We start from the raw sequence: 21,259 nt of genomic DNA on the forward strand, positions 1-21,259 counted from the left end.
GAAGTTCCCTAATTATATGTTTAATGGGATTTTGTGCACACGGAGAGTGGAATGACTGGGGTAAGGCCCAAGGATCGTTGTGGTGATTGTATAATTATAAACTTCAGATCGCCCCAGGTAGTGCAGAGGTTGTTATTTGGCCCGCTTTCCCGACCCAGGAGAGAGTCTATGATTGGGTTATTCTGGCTGGTGTATTTTTATAAACGATCTTGTTTTAGGGAGTGTGATAATTTTGAAAAAAAGGTAATGTCTTCACATTGGCCATGTAAGGATTCCCATTGAGCATGTGATGAGGCATGTTGGTTTTACAATTCCCACCTCGAATCGTTTTGATGCACTTAATGTGGTGGAATGGCTAGCCCCTGGCCGGAAAGGTTCTCCCTGGCTGTGCTCTCCATTAGGGAAAGGCAGGGAAACTATCCAAGGCGATGGGGCACACAACAATGACAAGAGCGAGTCGCAGTTTGGCGTTGCCGGCATGGCTCTCAACGACAGGTCAGTCAAGTTATTGAGATTTTTGACAAACATGCTCTAGGGGTTCAAAGTGTCCACAACAACAATTCAAGGTTACAAAAGCTCTGGAACCCTGGAACCTAATTTTTCTTCCCTCACGCTCCCTTTGTTCTTCCTCACCTTTTACTCCTAATCGCTTGTTCTATATCTCTTGGTTTTCACCTTCTCTGTGAAATTAACAAGCGATGATGTCCTAAAATATTCACCACCCTGTCTATTTTAGGGCAATCTAATACCTCACGCCTCTTGCCTCTGTTTTTATTCCTCATTCCGTATCACTCATCCCTATCTCCAAATTCCTTTGTCCTCGTGACTAATTGATCACCCTCATTCATCAAACTTCTCTCTTTAACCCTTATTCTCCACTTATCAGTCTTCAATTCTTATTCATCAATTCTAATTCCTCATTCCTAATCATTTATCCAACACTCTTCTACTTTCACACCTCATACCTCACTCTTTATCTCTCATTCCTCATCTCTCACTCCACATCTTTTCATTTTTACCTCTTTATTGTTTATCCCTTACTTCAGATTTCTGATCACCTCAATCATCATTTGCCGTTCCTCAATTGTCAATCTGTCCTTATTGTTATTCATTCCTTGCTTCCTGTCCCTAATCCCTCATTTCTCATTTTTCACTTCTCATTCTTCATCCCACATCCTTCACTTCATTCCTTCCTCATACCTCATCGTTCATGCCTCACTCCTTACTTCACGTGCCAGATTCCTTGTCCCTCACTCGTCACATTTTCCACTGCTTAGGCCTCAACCCTCGGTCATCATCCCTCAAATCTCAATCCTGCTACCTCATTCTTTGCCTCTCTTCTTTCACTGCTTATCCTACAGTTTTCCTCACTTACTCTTCATCCGCTACTCCTCACTCATTACCCCTTGTCCCTCAATAACCTTTCAAACCTCTGTCTTAATCTCTCACTCCCCATTTCTTACTCTTTAACTCTCATCCCTTACTCCTCAGTCCTCTTAATTTCACCCTTCATCCTTGGTTTTTACATTTTTACTCTTCATTCTTCATTTCTCAGCCTTCACCCTTAATCACTCATCCCTCACTTCCCATCTTTCACTGCTCATCACTTGCTTCTCATAATGTTATGTTTCATAAAGGTACCCTAACATAGGCTCGGGTAACACCATTTCTCTTCACCTACATTACCTCCCCTACATTACACTGTAACAAACCTTTTCGGATTGAACCTTTACCTAGTTCTAGTCCTGGGTACAGAAGGAGGGTTTCTCCTAAACAATAGAGTCCTACAGCTGCATCAATAGACGCACACAGTGTGAATGAATATTCATAAGGGTTCTTGGAAACCAGGCTGGGACTACACCACCTTCCTCCCCATATCTACATACACGGTTCATCCCACACGTCATCCTCATATATACCAATGGCTAATACAAGAAACAAGGGGCAAAGGAACCCTAGATACTTTCTGTATAAATACAGCACCTCTTGCTAAATATTAGACAGAGGGAACCGAGACTTCCAAGCCGACACACTGACCAGAGACGTTGAGGCACCTGCATGCAGACGCTCAAGCTGACAGTGGTCTGAAAATCCCTCGTGGGGTGTCCAACTCAAGACCAGGACGGGCTCCTACATTCACACTTCAGGTAATTGGGTTCGAATAAATCCTAGAGGGATTCTTGGTTTTACACCTAATCAACATGCTAGGTAAACTTATGTACATCGAGATAGGCATCGTAGGAGTACGCATACTTTTATCCTGCATTTTACATCCATGTATTTATTCAGGCTCATTGCAAGATGGTAGAACTGTACAATCCTTTTATATTTGCTGTACTGCTGTTCCGCCTGCCAACCAGCAATACACCGCAGGAGTGAAGAAAGTCCCAATCCCCTACCCTCGCCGTGACACCCCAGCACCCACTGATATATTCCGGGTGATGGAGAACACGATACCGGGAGAGGGTGGGTAAACAAAACAGGGATACACAAGGTCTTGGGGAATACAGCGTATCTCTTCAGATCCCCTGGTAGTGGACTGCTTGACGTGGACCGCAAAAGAGAAGGAACAAGGTAAGGAAACAGGAACTGGAAATCACACGGCAAGGGACCATCAAAGAAACAAAGCACCGGTTTCTTGCGGGCAAGCCCTTTTAAAGCGAGCCCAAGGGAGCGTCCATAAATTCGTATATGCACTTGGCACAATTCGTTAAAACCAGTGAATGGGGGGTCTAGACAGAAGGCACCCGCCCGCCCCCCCTGAACCCCAACAGTACCCCCCCCCCCCAAAAGCCTTCCCACAGGCCTAGGCTTCCCAGGGTGCAGGCGATGAAACAGACGCACCAACCGGGCAGCATGCACCTGACTCGCTGGTTCCCAGGAGCGATCCTCGGGGGCATACCCCTTCCAATCTATTAGGTAATACAACCATCCCCTTCTCCTCCTGGAGTCCAATACAGTATTAACCTCATATTCCTCATTATCATCAACCAAAACAGGAGGAGGAGGCGGCAATTCTTGAGTGGTGGTGACATAAGGCTTCAATAAAGATGTGTGAAACACCGGATGGATACAATAATCTTCCCGTAAGGCAAGCCTAATTGCAACAGGATTCACCACCTTCTGGACAAGAAAGGGACCCACGAATCGAGGCTGTAATTTCCTCAATCCGGGCAATCTCAGATTTTTCGTTGCAAGCCAAACCCTATCACCCACTGCATACAGGGGAGCTGGCCGTCTATGCCGATCTGCCTGTGCCTTCATGGCCCTCTTAGACTCAAACAACTGCTGTTGAGCCTTCTTCCAGATGTCAATCAAATCCCTACTAAGGGAGTCCACTGCAGGCACCCTCTCAGATGGTTGAATGAGAATCGTTTTAGGATGGAACCCCATAGAACAGTAAAACGGCGACATGCCTAATGCTGAGTGCATACTATTGTTATAGGCAAACTCAGCCACAGGAAGGGCATGTACCCAACTGCCCGTCAACGACGCTAACAAACATCGCAAATACTGTTCCATGGTTTGGTTGGTACGTTCCGTTTGCCCGTCGCTTTGTGGATGATAGGCTGATGACAACCGTACATCCATTTTTAGAGACAGGCATAGAGCAGTCCAAAAGTGTGATACAAACTGTGCCCCTCTGTCTGAAACGATGGCAGTAGGCACCCCATGTAGTCTTATCACTTGTGCCATGAATACATCAGCCAATTCCCTAGACGTGGGCAACTTAGGCAAGGGAATGAAATGCGCTGTCTTTGTGAATAAATCCACTACGACCAATATGGTCGTAAACCCTGAATCAGGCGGCAGATCGGTCACAAAATCCATACTGATCGTATGCCAGGGGGAGGGAGGCACTGGCAAAGGATGTAACAACCCAGACAGAGACATGTGCGAGGACTTACTAACAGCACACACCGGACATGAGGCCACAAATACCTGGAAAGCGTGGAGTGGGAAGAATCACTTCTCACAAGGATGTGCGCTCACTATACATGAAACCTGAAGGGTTTCTTAACAGTTCAGTTGATATGGTAGCAGAACAAACGTGTGTAATTCACATAGTTTTAATAGTTTTAATCACGTTTTATTTCCATGATTTATATTCCATTTTCATCATGATCAATTGATTTCTTGATCTTCAATTCCTAATACTTCAAAATACCCAAAGCATTTCGGGTCAAAGTGAGGACCCTTCATCAGGGGTATGTGGAAGAATAATACAGGACCAAAATAAATACTCGCTACTGAAAAATATACAACACTATCTGTGCTTTTTTGCAACTAACTGAAACTGATAGTGATCATGCATAAACATAAGACATATGTGAAAAGAAAGGAAAAAATGTGCGCGGTGTTTAAAACACTAAATGTTCAACACAGTAGCTTAGACTAACGACACCCCAACTGTGCAAAACCATTAAACACCAAAGATCTTGAAAGGCTATACAACGAGAAAAGGGTCAGAAATGACCAGAAACCAAACCGATAACAGCACATCAGCACGAATTTCAACTTACATCCAAATCGGGAAAACTCTCTTTACGGAATCCACAAGCAAACAGAGTGAAAACCATTCGTACAATTAAACCAATCGGCACTCGGGCTCTCGCGTGTGACGAATGTCACGTGATATGAGTGGGACGGCTTCATCGCACAGATAGTGTAGTATGTTTTTCAGTAGCGAGTATTTATTTTGGTCCTGTATTATTCTTCCACAGACCCCTGATGAAGGGTCCTCACTTTGACCCAAAATGCATTGGGTATTTTGAAGTATTTGGAATTGAAGATCAAGAAATCAATTGATCATGATGAAAATGGAATATAAATCATGGAAATAAAACGTGATTAAAACTATGTGAATTACACGCGTTTGTTCTGCTACCATATCAACTGAACTGTTAAGAAACCCTTCAGGTTTCATGTATACTGAGCGCACATCCTTGTGAGAAGTGATTCTTCCCACTCCACGCTATCTTATTTGAAGGCACGGCTTGACTACGTGCGTCGGAAGTAATTTTTTTTTTATGTGGTCTTGTAAAGCGCACTGCTGCCCTGAGGCGTCGTGAAGCTGTAGACCGCTGGGGAACCCGTCCTGGCTATCCCTGTGAGATGGTCCCTACTGGGTATCTCCAAGGTGAAACCAGGCATCCCCGGCGAATGTGGGGGGCCGTTGTAGAGATGAGGCAAGCTAATGCCCAGAGTTGCCGAGTGTGATCCCTGGTTAGAGTAGGCACCGAGGCGAGAATTATCGAGTCCGTTTACCCTGGTCCACGACCCTACCACGTCTGGAATTGAACCCTGGTCCCGGGCCGTTCTCTGCTTCCGGGTCTGCCGCCTCTAACCAGTGAGCCACACCACTCCACAGTAACGCCAACCTAAGTACTGTTTAAACTCTTTTGAGCATTAATATTAGAGAAAATTGAGTGCACGGGGATAACAAAAATTCTTTATTCTTCGCCACAAATACCTGCACATCGTGGGCTAAGGACTTCCACCAGAACCAACGCAAACACATCTCCTTGGTCTTATTAGCCCCAGGATGCCCAACCAAAGACGAAGAATGACAATAGGTAAGAACCAGTGTACGCAACTCAGGGGGCACAAACAGCTTGTTAGCCTGGTACAACAACCCATCCCTTAACGTAAACCCTGGTTCCGACAACCACGGAGACAGATCCAACTGTCTTATTTCTTCCTTAACTTTAACCAAAAAGTCGTCCATGGAGGCACAACCAATGATCTTTTCTCTTGGTAACATGAATTGGGTCTCTTCTACCCGCCCTCCCTGTGAAGGATCCGCATAAATCCGAGATAAAGTATCAGATTTCCCCTGTTGGGCTGCTAGCCTATAAGTGATGGTAAAATCGTATTCATTGAAAAACAACACCCATCTCATCTGCCTGGGAGTCAAAGCCCTGGCAGAACGGAAAAACTCCAGGTTCTTATGATCAGTATAGATCGTAATGGGGTGCCGAGCCCCCCAAAGATAGTGACGCCATTCTTCAAAAGGCAGCTTTATGGCCAATAGCTCCCTCTCGGCCACGGTGTAATTCTGCTCAGCAGGTAACAGCTTTTTCGAGAAAAATGCAATTGGATGCATCAATCCTGTCACGCTATCACGCTGAGACAGCACACCCCCCACTGCCAACTGAGACACATCCACCTCAACGTAAAAAGGGAGGGCCGGATCAGGATGCATTAACACTGGTGCAGATGTAAATTGCCCAATCAAGCATTCCAAAGCTGACTGTGCTGCAGGCGTCCAATCAAAAACCACTTCCTTCTTCAACAAAAAAGTCATAGGCGATACTATTTCCGAGAAATGGCTGATAAAACGCCTATAGAAATTGGCAAAACCATGAAGCACCTATATATCCTTTACACATGCGGGAATGGGCCTGTTGATAATGGCTTCGATTTTTCTGGGATCCATTTTTATACCATCCGCCGAAATCAAGAAACCCAAAAACTCAACATGCGACGCACCAAACGTGCACTTATCCAACTTGACAAATAAACGGTGTTCCAACAACTTAGACAAAACCTGTGAAACATGAGTGTCATGATCCTCAAGAGACTGGGAAAAAAACAAAATATCATCAAAGTAAACGATCACACTGATATCCAAGAATTCACGCAAAACCTCATTAATAAAAAACTGAAAAGCGGCAGGGGCATTACATAAACCAAAAGGCATAACACAATACTCAAATAAAACAAACTTAGTGCGGAACGCCGTTTTCCATTTGTCGCCTTCTCGGATGCGAATGAGATGGTAAGCACCTCTCAAATCAAGCTTTGTAAAAACCCTGGCATGTCGCAGCTGGTCTAACAACACCGGTATGAGCGGTAATGGGTACTTATTTTTAATCGTAACTTTATTCAACGCCCTGTAATCCACGCAAGCGCGGAGATCACCCTCCTTCTTAGGTATGAAAAAGATGGAGGAAGATACAGGCGAAGAAGATGGTCGAATGAACCAATACTTAAACATTTCGTCCAAGTACTGTCGTAGATGCTTCTCCTCCGGCTCCGACAGCGCATACACCCTACTACAGGGCAAGACAGCCCCCGGAACCAAATCAATACGGCAATCAAAAGCCCTGTGAGGAGGCAGAACACACGCCTGATCCTTATCAAACACTTCCTTGTATGCCACAAAGGAAGGAGGGAAGCTGTTCTGAACACAACCACTCGCTGCACAAGACAACGGAGTCACCCAATCGGTCGCTTCACAATAAAAGTGCAGAAGACAATACTCCGAATCGAGCGTGACCAACCTCCTTGCCCAATCAATCCTAGGATTATGGGCCTGTAACCAGGGCACCCCAAGTACCACACCAAATGTTGGTGCGGCTATGAGATCGAAACAAACAGTCTCAGAATGCCCGTTATCGAATGTCATCAGCAAAGGTTCTGTCTGCCGGACGATTGACCCAGAGGACAGTTCTGTCCCATCAATGGCCCTCACAGGTTCAGGTTGTCTCTTCATCACACACGGAACCATCAACTTCTCGGCCAAACTGGTATCCATAAAATTCTTCGCACAAGCCCTGATAAAACAAGGATGTTCTTTTCGCAACGGGCCATTGAGTTTCTGCTACTAAGCGGTTAAAGGTGGCCACATATGCCAGAAGGTCCTGCTTCCCCTGCCTTAGCTTTAACAACTCTGCATCGCTTGCTTGCATGAACGCATGCTTAGCAAACAAACTGTGCATTTGGAGCTTAAACGCCGGACAATTACCTAATACGGTGTCATTGCTTTCAACTAAGGGAACCGCCCAACCAGCTGCAGTACCCGAGAGATATGAGATTACAAACGCTACCTTCGTAGTGTCGTCGGGAAAAGCAGCTGGTCGACACATAAAGTGCAAATGACACTGATTCATGAAGATAGCATATATCTAGCATACTATCCCCGGATAATCTCTCAGGAGCATCCAGAGGCACCAGCACTGGAGTGTTAACGGTAACTGACAAGGGAGACCCGCTCTGCCCCCCACCCCTCTCATACTGAAAGGTAGCTGGCTGTATCATTGGGGTCTTGACTTTCACTGAGGGATCCCTCCCTCTCCTCTTGGTGTTTTCCTTAGCGCTAACCTCACTCAATGCCACCCGTAACTCATGGTTCTCTTGTCTAAGGGATTGGACCTCACCCTGCATAATTGCAAAGGCCTGCATGAGATCCTGCATAGAAGACACCCCTCCCGCTGCCTCTTCAACCATTCTTCACTCGGGCGGTGTATCAATTCATGGGCTTGGTTTTCTGTTCCGCCTGCCAACCAGCCAAACACCGCAGGAGTGAAGAAAGTCCCAATCCCCTACCCTTGCCTTGACACCCCAGCACCCACTGATATATTCCGGGTGATGGAGAACACGACACCGGGAGAGGGTGGGTAAACAAAACAGGGATACACAAGGTCCTGGGGAATACAGCGTATCTCTTCAGATCCCCTGGTAGCGGACTGCTTGACCCCAATCGAAACCTATACAAAATAAAAGGGGGACAAGATTAAACACACCCAACCAACCTAACTAGTGCTAAGTACACACACAAACCCACCGACCTCCCCGCTTACCCCAGTCACAACTCGGGAGTAGCTCAAACGAAACAGGAAACAATCGCCTGCTTTCGTATTGGATCTTTCTTCCGTCAACCCAGACCAACCACGCCCCCTCGGGAAACACCGAGAATAACAACGGGGGTAGAATCAACAAGAAACAAAAAAGGACAGGGAAGGGATGGGGGAAAAAAGGTGTCCAAGAACTAAGAAGACACCCAAAAAAACCCTATATCTAAAAAGCACGAAGGTAGCACAAAAAAAGGCCGTTATTCAGCTCCTTCGTGAAACCACCAACAGGATACACAACAAGATGGGTTAACTACAAAAAAGGAAAATGGGACGCCCAGCTCTCAAGGGAAACGCAGCCGCGTATCCCTTAGCGTCTCCAATAACAAAACAGGTCCCCACTAATGGTTCAAAACACCCCAAAGGTCAGGAAAACAAGGTTCGGTGGAAAAGGGAAGTAAAAATCCAGCCCTCTAGAGGCCCACAGTCGTGGACCGCAAAAGAGAAGGAACAAGGTAAGGAAACAGGAACTGGAAATCACACGGCAAGGGACCATCAAAGAAACAAAGCACCGGTTTCCTGCGGGCAAGCCCTTTTAAAGCGAGCCCAAGGGAGATTCCATAAATTCGTACATGCACTTGGCACAATTCGCTAAAACCAATGAACGGGGAGTCTAGACAGAAGGCACCCGCCCCCCCTGAACCCCAACAACTGCTAATCATATATCTCTGCTATTGTTTAATGTTTTTTGCAGCTCATATATTCTACACGAGAATAACAACTGTTCAATAAATCCTAATTGAAACGCCCAGACCTTTTATTCTTTGTATCTCTGAGATATAATCAGTACGCACTAGTGACTGAGGGAGAAGTAGTTTAAACAAAATAGAATCCACTCAAGAGGTGGTAGTGGTCCCTAAAGTGATGGGGAGCACACAGTGTTGTTTAAATACCCCTCACACACCAACAGGCCCCTTGGTGTCATGCTTCATCATCGGGGCCTTCGCATCCCTCTACGGGATGCGGAGTGCTGCGACTCACGGATACGTAGGAGCACTGATAGTGAACTATGTGTTTGTGTGTGTGAGAGGAAGTGTGAGTGGTGAGGTGAAAAAGTGAAGGTTAAAAAATACCTGGCTCGTGGGAAAAAAATGGTTTTCCTGGACTTGAATATCTATCACGAGGCAGGTCTGTTAAAAACTGAGACCCATTTCAAACCAACGGTAGGGAACTGTCTCCTCAGGTTCGACAGTTTCCATCCACGTCACCTGAGGGAGAATTTACCATACGGACAGTTCCTACGCCTACGTCGCAACTGTAGCGACATATCCAAATACAAAACCCAGGCCAGAGATCTGGGTGAAAAACTGAAACAGAGAAAATACCCAAACCAGGTTATTCAAAAAGCAATGAAAAGAGCGAGAAACAATAACCGTGAAGCCCTCCTTGAAGACAAACCTACCAGAGAAAACACACCCAGTAGAACAGTCTGTGTCACAACGTACAGTTCAGTTTCGAACCAAGTTTCTAAACTAGTTAACAAACACTGGCGCATTCTGACAAGCGGCTTACTTGATCTGGAGAAACCTCTGTTTGCCCACAGGCGAGGCAGGAATCTAAAAGACATGCTTGTACACACGAGACCTCCAACCACAACAAAAAAACAACAAACTAGATTACAGGGAATACATGGCCACCATCCCTGTGGAAACTGTAACAGCTGTCACCTAACTAAAAAAAGTCAGACCCTCACTTTCATGAATGGTACCAGATGGGAACAACGCACGTTCACTAATTGTAATAGTAAGAACGTTGTGTATCTAATCACATGCCCTTGCAACAAAGAGTTGTCGCGGGACAGATAGTTGAAGGGCCGCCATCGCTGCATTCGCGAGGCCACGCCCATCTCTCTGGCCACACCCACCCTCTCCCTAAATGTGCCATCCACGCAAGCGCAGCGGACGAGTGCAGCGGGAGCGACGTTTGCGCGCTGAAGGCGCCCCTAAGGCAAGCCCGTCTGCGCCCGTCCGCGACCATCCGCGGCCCAGGCCCCGTCCCCCTGGCCAAACCATCTCAGACCAACATGGGATTGTAACCTATACGAGGCAGGCATTACTACAGCTGCGCAGGAAGCTGCCGCCGGAATGCAATCACAAGCTGCAGGTGGAACAATGGCCCCTGAAGTGTGTGGGCTGCGGCCATACTATCCTCAGAGACCAAGCGACGAGTAAGGAGGGTAAGGAACTATCTGCCTTATTACTGAACTGCCGATCGATGAAACGGCATAGCTTGGACATTTATGACCTACTGATTGATGACAAACCCGACTTAGTCTTCTTGACCGAGACATGGCTGGATGAACAATCCATCCCTGATATCGTAGAGGCCCTCCCTTCCGGCTTCGATATTCTTCACATCAATAGAGGGGATCAAAGAGGGGGGGGATAGCTATTATTCACAAAAGCGACCTACCAGTCTCTCTTGAACCAACTTCCATTTATAAATGTGAAGCAGGACTTTTTTCTATCATGGTTAGCCCTAACTGTACCATCAAGGGCTACCTTATATATTGTCCTCCGGGTGTGGCAACTGCGTTCATTGAAAGCCTCCTGGATGCTCTTACGCAATCTGCTTTACGCCATAATAAGTTCATGATTGTAGGAGACCTCAACGTGCATTTGGATGATGTCAACTGCAGAGAGGCCGTCTCCTTAATCAATGAACTTAGAGCTCGCATGTTTGTCTTAGCTGACAATAGAGCCACCCATCAAGCAGGACAGCTACTGGACCCAATTTTTACTAACTGGGACGATATAAGTGTCTCTGCTCCGATTAAGATCCTATGGTCAGATCATTATCTGATCCCATTCCAACTCAGAAAACTGCCCAACAGGGGGCCCTTACAGAAACCTCCCGTTATTAGGCGCAGGGACTGGAGGAAATTTAGTCACGACGCCTTCAGTCAAGCCCTAGAACAGGATCCCCCAAAGCTTAGCGACAATTTGATGGAGGCGTACAAGATGTATGAAGAATGGGTTCAAGGTGCGCTGGATAATGTAGCCCAGTGGACTCACAAACCCATGGCTCTGAGCACGAAATCCGCTCCGTGGTTCACTGCTGAGCTACGCGCCGCTAAAACCAAATGTAAAACCTTGGAGCGTAGATGGAGAGTGGACTATGCCCCCTCACTACGCGAAGTCTATAAGAGTGAACTTAGATTCTACCACAGCCAGATCAGGAAATCTAAAAGAGAGTACTATAATAACAGGATAGACTCTGCAGAGAATACATCGAAAGAGCTCTTTATGATTCTGAAGGAACTCTCCGCCCCTCCAGCGAGTTCAGGGGAAGTCCCCCCCACGACCGAGTCATGCAATGAGATCGCAGACTTCTTTATAGGGAAGGTAGAAAAGATCTATGCTTCGTTTCAGACTAATTCTGATGCTACTAATCCGCCCGACCCTAACTACGGAAATAAGGTCAGAGAAGAACTTAGGAAATTTGTGGTTCCCCAAACTGAGGAGCTTATCAACATCCTATCGGACATTCACTCGGGCTCTCCCCTAGATGCGGTACCAGCGAGAATTCTTCGAAGTCATCTTCCTCAGGTAGCGAAGTATATAGGCAATATGGCCTGCTTTCCTTCCATGAATGTCTAGTTCTGGAGAGCTGGAAACCGGCCCAAGTCGTCCCAATAAAAAAGAAAGCCCACATAAGCATAACGCAATTAGACAACCTAAGACCAATCTCCCTCCTCCCCTACTGTGCGAAGGTAGTAGAAAAATTGGTTAACCGACAGCTGATGAGCTTTGTGGAGGAAAACTTGCTCCTTCACACGTCTCAGTCGGGTTTCAGAGCCAAACACTCGACAGAGACCGCCCTCCTCCTATCGACAGAATTGCTGCGGAGCAAGGCGGATGAAGGTCACACGACCGCACTGGTCCTATTGGACTTAAGTGCGGCGTTTGATACCGTATCACACCCCGTATTACTGGACCGCCTGAGTGAAAAGGGAATAACCGACCTGCACATGAGTGGCTGGTATCCTTTCTTAAGAACAGGAGATTTCAAGTGCATTGCCCACCATGTAAATCCAGTGTAAGGTGTCTCAGGCAAGGGGTTCCACAGGGCTCGATTTTGAGCCCTACATTATTCAATCTGTACATGGAACCCCTTGCCAAACTGGTGGAGTCATATGGTGTTGCAATAGTCTCCTATGCAGATGATACACAACTGGTGATCAATCTGTCCCGTGATCCAGTTGTGGACGCTGAGAATTTCTCGGCCTGCCTTGTGGCACTTGACGGTTGGATGAAACAGAACTATCTCCGCCTTAATGGTAACAAGACGGAAGTTCTTATTGTAGGTCCCTGTCCTTCCATCTGGACCTCTGCCTGGTGGCCCATTGAACTGGGCTCTGTCCCGGCCCCAGTAGACACAGTTAAGAACCTTGGCTTTCTTCTCGACTCTAATCTAGCATGCACCAATCATGTTGGTAAGGTCGCGGGAAAATGCTATGGACTTCTGAAGGTCCTGAGGAAAATCCTGGACCTATTGCCCTCCAGCTCCAGAAAAACTATGGTACACGCCTTGGTCACCTCCCATTTAGATTATGGGAACTCCCTCCTATGTGGACTTAGCAAAAAAGGCCTAACACAGCTACAACGCGTCCAGAACGCAGCTGCTAGGCTGGTCCTTAACCTCCCTAGGAGAGCCTCTGGGAAACATGCATTACGCTCCCTTCACTGGCTCCCAATAAAGGAAAGAATCAAATTTAAAACTATGTGCATCACCCACCGTATAGCTCACAAAAAAGCACCTCCATATCTTCAGGACCTGCTTCCAGTCTATCGCCCCTCACGTCCTTTGAGGTCGATGGGCAGCATGCTATTAGTGGTGCCTCGGATACATAGAGCAAGGATGGGAGGACGCTCCTTTAGACACCATGCCAACAATGACTGGAATAACCTACCTATCGAATTGAGGATGGAGCCGTCTGAAACCAGGTTCAGACAGAGGCTGAAAACCCATCTTTTCCCCAGGATAAATTCAGCATAGTACGCCCGTGTCCCTTTGCTCACCCTCTGTGAGCTAAGCTGAAGAGATGTAGGTGGGGCTGTCAGCGCGGGGACGCACTGTTCTCTGTGCAACCAAGCGCTTAACAAATGTCATAAACTAAACTAAACTAAACATGTGGGCATGACAACAAGGGCGGTCAAAATCAGGATTAATGAACATAAAAGCAACATAAGATGTAAGAAATCAACCACGAAAATGGCAGCCCACTTTCTAGAATACCAACACTGTGTGAACGAAATACAGTGGACAGTGATTGAACAACTGCCAACGGATGTTGAGCTATTTGAAAAGGAGCAAAGGTGGGTGTTCCGTCTAGGGACAGACGCCACTGGGTTGAATGACTCCATCCCTTGGAGCCAATTGCGATGATCCATCTTGAGCGAATGGGCACCCACTAATTTCTCTTGCTGGCTGAGTAACTAGACAATAACACCTAAGAAAAGTCTGTCCTGTAAAGAATTTAATTTGAATACTGTAAATAACTGATATATAACCAGAACTGACATTTAATTCCATAATGTCTGGTTTAAATGATTACCACTGAACTGTTCGGTATGTGTGGACCTTTTACAGGTAATACTAAAATCCCCTGTCCGTAGACCTTAACTCCAACTATTGCGCTTTGGTCCTAAACCTCCTATTTGCTCCTCTGTGCATAAGAGGCATGCGCGAACAATCAGCGTCTTGAAATTGACACTTACACGCATGCGCATTGCCTATGTGTACCGATTCTTGCAACCGGCATCATTACCGGCGATACACATGCGCGCATGGAGGCACGCTTATCTTTAGCGCATGCGCCCTCTTACCGCAAAACACGCCCCTGAACAGTGCGCAATACCAGACCTGGTGGAATGATTCCATCCTTCTTTGGGCATGTTTCCGCTTCCAATTAACACCTAATTGAAGGGGTTATGGCGGTATATAAAAGAAACAAATCAACATGACTCGACACATTGTCGGAGCCGCGTTGAGGGGATGGCAGTCTACTAGGTCGTGCAGTAACCGTGAGTTGTGTTGTACAAGGGCCATTGAGATTTCCACTACCAATACCCTAAAACCTACCTTTAACATCCTTTATGTTGCTATATTGAGCAGTGAGGAAGGAACCCCCAATACCACGCTTAGGCTCATGAGGTCAGACAACCTTGATCCATAAGTAAGCCACACTTATGCAATCCTTTTCCTTCCTCCACAGTCAATGTTTGGAAAGGTATTTTGGGGTATCTCCAATACGTGTGTGTCTTTGTCCATTGTGTGTCTTTTTTAATGTTTTATTCCATAGGGTCCTTGCACCTTATTTTTGGTTCAACTTTTACCCTCCCATAACTGGAATTATTTTTTCCTGTTCCTGGACGTCCGACTGTGATGTTTATTATGCTTTTCATCCCACAGGTTCTTCAAACGCCAATTTGGCGCAACAGAGCTTATCCATACTTCTACACATATAGGTACATTTCACCTAGGGTTTTTTGTAAAATACACTTTTACATTCCACACCCATGTGAGTAAGGTGAGGATAATCGTGCATATCCTCGTCCTGAAGAAGGAGTCGCTGTACTCCGAAACATGTCGACGCACTTTTAGAGGTTGATATACCCTAATACGTATAACTGACAACCTCATCTTGCACCCCTTTTAATAATACCAGCCAAGGACATAATAAAAAAAAAAAATTCCTACGAGCCACGTATTTTTTAACCTTCACTTTTTCACCTCACCACTCACACTTCCTCTCACACACACAAACACATAGTTCACTATCAGTGCTCCTACGTATCCGTGAGTCGCAGCACGCCGCATCCCGTAGAGGGATGCGAAGGCCCCGATGATGAAGCATGACACCAAGGGGCCTGTTGGTGTGTGAGGGGTATTTAAACAACACTGTGTGCTCCCCATCACTTTAGGGACCACTACCACCTCTTGAGTGGATTCTATTTTGTTTTAACGAATTGCCAGGGGAGAATGAATCCACTACTTCCTCTCCCTCCCTCCTTTTGTTGTATCCATGAGGGAAAAGTAGTACATTGTTTCCACGATCCTGAGGGATCAGGGTTGTCATGTTCTGAGGTTGCCAGAAACTATTCTCTCCCTGATAAGAGAAGATTCTAGTGGCACTGTGAGCTAGCTAATGCAAACAGGTTAACATTCTCGTGGGGGTGCACAGAACCAGTCTGCCACCAATTCCACAGTTTATGTTAACCAAATGCACAGGTCCTGCAGGGGTACTATAGGACCTATACGACAATACCTCATGCAGCACTCCTCATCTCTTACTACTTACTCTTCATGCCTTATGTCTTTATGTTCATGTCCTTATCCCCATCCTTCACCCTTCGTTTCTGATCTCTATCATCCCTGATTTATCTTTTACTACTCTTCCCTAACATTCCATCCCCACGCTGTGCATACAGGCTATTTGAAGAATATTTGAGTGTTGTATTCCTTTTAACATTTGTTTGATGGATGTTAAACATCACAATGCATGCAAATTCAACACATGCCTTTATCACACATATTTTACAATGTGCTGACCTCTATAAGCAGTTCATTTTTATTACATAATGGACCTCAACCACTCATTTTTGTGGCATGTATGTATGGTTGTGTGTGTGTGTGTATGTGTGTATATAACTATATATGTATGTACATAAATATACATATACATAAAGATATATACATGTGTGTGTCCACACTCATATTTGTATATATTTATATATGTTTGCATATATATTTGTGTGTGTGTATATGTGTGTGTGTGTGAGAGAGAGAGAGAGAGAGAGAGAGAGAGAGAGAGAGAGAGAGAGAGACCTATACTGGGTGCTTCCTTGTGTCTGGACAAAGTTATACCTCTCTGGAGAGCTCTAATAAGAGCTAAGCATGTGTCAAGGGTTGCTTTTATTTAATTCAAAGCTGTGATACAGTGTCTGGAGTGGTAAAACTCTTTTGTTATTTTTTAGCTCTGCATAGATGGCACCAGCTAATCCTATGTCAAAGACTTTGCTGTAACAATGGCAAAAGATGAAGGGCCTGATTACGAGTTTGGCCGTCCAATGTAAATGTAAATTGATACTTGTATAGCGCACTACTCACCCGCAAGGGTCTCAAGGCGCTTGTATGAATACCGCTATGGAACCCATCTTGGCTTTCCCTGTGAGGCGTCCACTCCTGGGCACCCCCAAGGTTGAGGCCAGGCATCCTTAGCGTTGTGGGGGCCGTTGTGGAGATTAAGCAAGCTATTGCCCAGAGTTGCAGAGTGGGACTCCATGATTGGAATAGGCACCGAGGCGAGAATTATCAGGTAAGTGGAATTTTGAGCCCAAGACCCGCCGAGGTGGGGAATTGAACCCTGGTCCCGGACTAGACCTCTGCATCAGGGTCTGCCGCTCTAATCATTGAGCCACACTTCTCCACAATGGACCACCAAATCCGCAAAGACAGTGCAGCTGCCGGTGGTCCAACAGCAGTAATACAATATTAGGGGTCAGACCGCTATAGGACCGCTGCTACTGCCAGGGATCCGTGATCCTTGATGGTCTTCTAGTGGCCTGAGGCAAGCAATATGCTGGTGGTGCCGCTGCGGCACTGCCAAGCATATTGCTACTTTCCTCACTGCTATAGTTTTCATGGCAGTGAGACCAACATGAAAAATGTGGCGGTGAAGAAACTGTGGGGGCTCTACAGTGCTCCCTGTTGCCTCTGGGACAGGTGAGGCATGCAGGGGGACACATGGTGTGCCCCCCTGTCTGTATGCATCCCTTGTTACATCACGGCATGGACTTCACTGTACATGCCATGCTGGAACACGCTCTGGCGGTCCCATGGCACTGACTTTCTAAGGCTCACATAAGAGCCTTTGAAAGGCACCGTTGTGGGCCAGACGCCGCAGAACCACCCAACCTTTATTCCAATTGGAATGCGGCAGGCGGCTAGACTACAGGTTTGGCAATCTAGGAGGGGGGCGCTGGCACTGCTGCCGCTACAAAGAGCCAAATTTGTAACAGGCCCTTAGTCACTTTCTACTATTGAGTGGATTGAACTGTACAAATCCTATGCTTAAAAACTTTGCTAGAAAATGGATATTTGAGGTGAGCTGATTCGGTGGTGTTGTAGGGTCCAATTCAAAGAACTAACTTAAAACAAAATCCTAAACTTACCACTTTTGGTATTCACAGAAGGCATTTAGTGGTAGTAAAGTTCGGATTTTGTCTTAAGTCTGTCTTAAGTCTGTCCTAAGTTTGTCTTAAGTTTGTCTTAAGTTTGTCTTAAGTCTATCTTAAGTTTGTCTTAAGTCTGTCTTAAGTCGGTCTTAAGTCTGTCCTACGTTTGTCTTAAGTCCTATTACTTTTGGTATTCACAGAAGGTATTTAGTAGTAGTAAAGTTAGGATTTTGTCTTAAGTTTGACTTAAGACAGACTTAAGACAGACTTAAGACAAAATCCCAACTTTACTACTACTAAATACCTTCTGTGAATTTCCAAAAGTAGTAAGTTTAGGATTTTTTCTTAAGTTAAGTTAGTTCTGTCAATCGGGCCCGATGTGTGCTCTATAGAAGGGAGCTGCTTTCCACCTAAACTTGGGAACTACCTAGAGTTCTCTGCTTCCTTTTTTGCATAATTTAGATGGCACTTTAATCCTGAAACAATAAAGATATATACATATGTGCACACACACACGTGCATGTGTTTTTATTTTTTAATTGAGAACCCCCTTTTTTATTCCTTACCTCCCTTTACCTCTACACACTTCGTAAACCCTGAAGTCACCCTTACCTCCCTTTACCTCTACCTACCTTTAATCCCTAAAATCATCTTTACCTCCCTTTATCTCTACGCGCCACATAAAAAATTATGTTATTTACAAAAATACTTTCCTGTGTGTTAAATTACTGTGTGACAAATTTAGAAATACTTACCTGCATTGGAAATGGATGCGTAGTAAAGCCTGGCTTCTTGTTTTATATTCCCTTAAATGCATGTTATATTAATTTTAGTTAATTCATTTTAGTCCTTATCATATCCTTTCAGAATATGTAATATCCATTTCAATATGTAATATTAATTTTAAAGCAAATCAACATATGTTCAGTGCAAGCATATTCATTTAAACAGTGGTCATATTCATTTAAACATGGCTTGTGTTTATTTTGATATGTGCTTTATATATTTCAAAGCATGCTAAATTTTTCTCACATAATTTCATATTCATTTAAAAAAAGTGCCATATTCATTGCAAGGAATATCATAATAATGTTGATATGGCCATATTAATTTCAACAGGTGTCATATTCATTTCAAAGTGGTTCATATTCATCTTAACATGCACCATATTCCTTTAAATGAATGTCATATTTATTTCAATGGATGTCATAATCACCTTACCATGTGTCATAATAATTTTAACATGAGTCATATCTATTTCAGCATAGGTCATATTTATTTGAATACATGCAGTTCTCATTTGGATGTATATTATATTAATTTCATAGCATAACATATTAATTTTGACAAGTTTCATTTTAAGTTCAGTATTGGTTGTATTCATTTTAGGCATGTTGAATCAATTTCAATGGGGCTCATAGTCATTTCAGTGCATGTCATATTCATTTAACATATGTCATATTCCTTTCAATGGATGTCTCATTCATATTAATACATCTTATATTAATTTTAACATGAATCATATCCATTTCAACACGTATCATAATCATGTCAAAGTGTATCACATAACTTTCAAAGCAAGTTGTATTCATTTTGATAAATGTCATGTTCAATTTAGCGTTACTCGTATTCATTATAAAACATGTTAAATTCATTTCAATAAAGCTCATATTAATTTCAACTAATTTCTTATTAATGTTAACATTTGCTATATTCTTTTCAATCAATATTATATTTATTTCAATGGATGTTATATTCATACTAACACTTGCAATATTCATTTTAACATGCAACGTATCTATTTTAACAAATACCATATTTATTTGAATATGTATCATATTAATTTCAATGCATGCCATATTCATTTTGACAAATGTCATGAGAATTTCAGCTTTGTTCATACTCATTTTAAAGCATGTCAAATTCAGTTCAATGGAGCTTATATTTATTTCAGCATACGCCATATCCATTTGAAATCATCTCCTATTCATTTCTGTATATCTCATATTCATTGCAATCTAAGTAATATTCATTTCAACACACTTCATATTCATTGCACCATGTGTAATGTTCATTTCATTGTATTATATATTATTTTCAATGTGCATTATATTCTTTTCAGAATATAATATGTTCATTTCAGTAATTTATCTTCATTTCAAGTTGTCATATTAGTTTCAATGCATGTCATATTCCTCTTGGCATATGTCAGTAATTTCAAGGAATGTACCATTCTTTTTGATGCATATTATATTTGTTTCACTGATTGCTATATTGTTTATACTGAGGGCCATATTAATTTGAGTATCTTTGATATATATTTCAGTATATCTCTTATTCAATTTGGAGTGTGTGTTATTCATATTTATCGCTAAGTAGTATATTGACTCTGCCAGGTTTCATATTTGTTTTAGTTCAAGACAGATTTACTATGTCAGGTATCATATAGCTTGACACATATTACATTCGTTTTTGTGTGTGCCATATTCAATTTGCAGCACACCACGCATTTCAAAAGGTGTCCTAAATGGGGATCTGTAATTTTGACGTGAACGGCTTCACATAGTCCGGAAGTGACTCAATCACTTTCGGGTCACCAGGGAACCCAGGGGGAGTGGGGCCGGTGCTGATGTTGGCCCTGCCTTTCCATTCTTTTATCCTGGCTTGAGACTTTCACTGCTAAATCTATCAACCAATGTGAATGCTAGCTCCCCTTTCCTGCCCTTACAATGAAAATAAGAGACTCTAGTATTTTATTTTCACGATATCTATTGATGAGTCTCGAGACGCGTTAGAAAGTGTAGTATTCTCCTTTCATAGTTCTGCGTGCTTGTGCTTCTTGGCTCGAGGCTCGCTGGTGGCATTCCCTTTTGGAATGTTTAACTTTGAATGTGGACAGTTGTGTGGCGACTGTCGATCTGGTTTTCCCTGTCCGCTGCTGCGCAGTACGTGTCTGGCAATAAAACTCTTCAATCATCTCCATCGTTATCAGCCTCCTTACTACAATTTACGTGCCGAACCCATTTTTTTTAAAACCAAGTCAGCTGTCATACTACGGAGGAGAGCGGCCCTCGGAGACGTGAGGAGTGGTCAATAGGTGCCGATCTGGTGACCCTGGTTCCAGCTGGCTGAGTGCTCTGGAATAAGGCTTCAGTGTTGTGTCGTCTGAGGCATATCTAGTGCAGACAATTAAGTAAAAAAGGTGTCTTCGCTGTATTTCAAGAAAAAAAAAGGTACTTTTTCTTGGCCATCTCAATTCTCTATGTCTGCAGCAGCGGGATAAAAAAGGGGCAGTTTGTTGTTACTAACATGGTCTTTGAGTCGTCATGAACGGAGCTCAACGCGGGCTGGGAAGGAAGGCTAGTCCTGCTAGTCCGTTTTGTATTCCCTGGTTGGAGATCCTTCACCTGTTTTGGCGGAGCCTGTATGATGACGTAACAGCAC

The sequence above is a fragment of the Lissotriton vulgaris genome, chromosome 5, assembly GCF_964263255.1.
Source record: "Lissotriton vulgaris chromosome 5, aLisVul1.2, whole genome shotgun sequence".
NCBI classification, from domain to species: Eukaryota; Metazoa; Chordata; class Amphibia; order Caudata; family Salamandridae; genus Lissotriton; species Lissotriton vulgaris.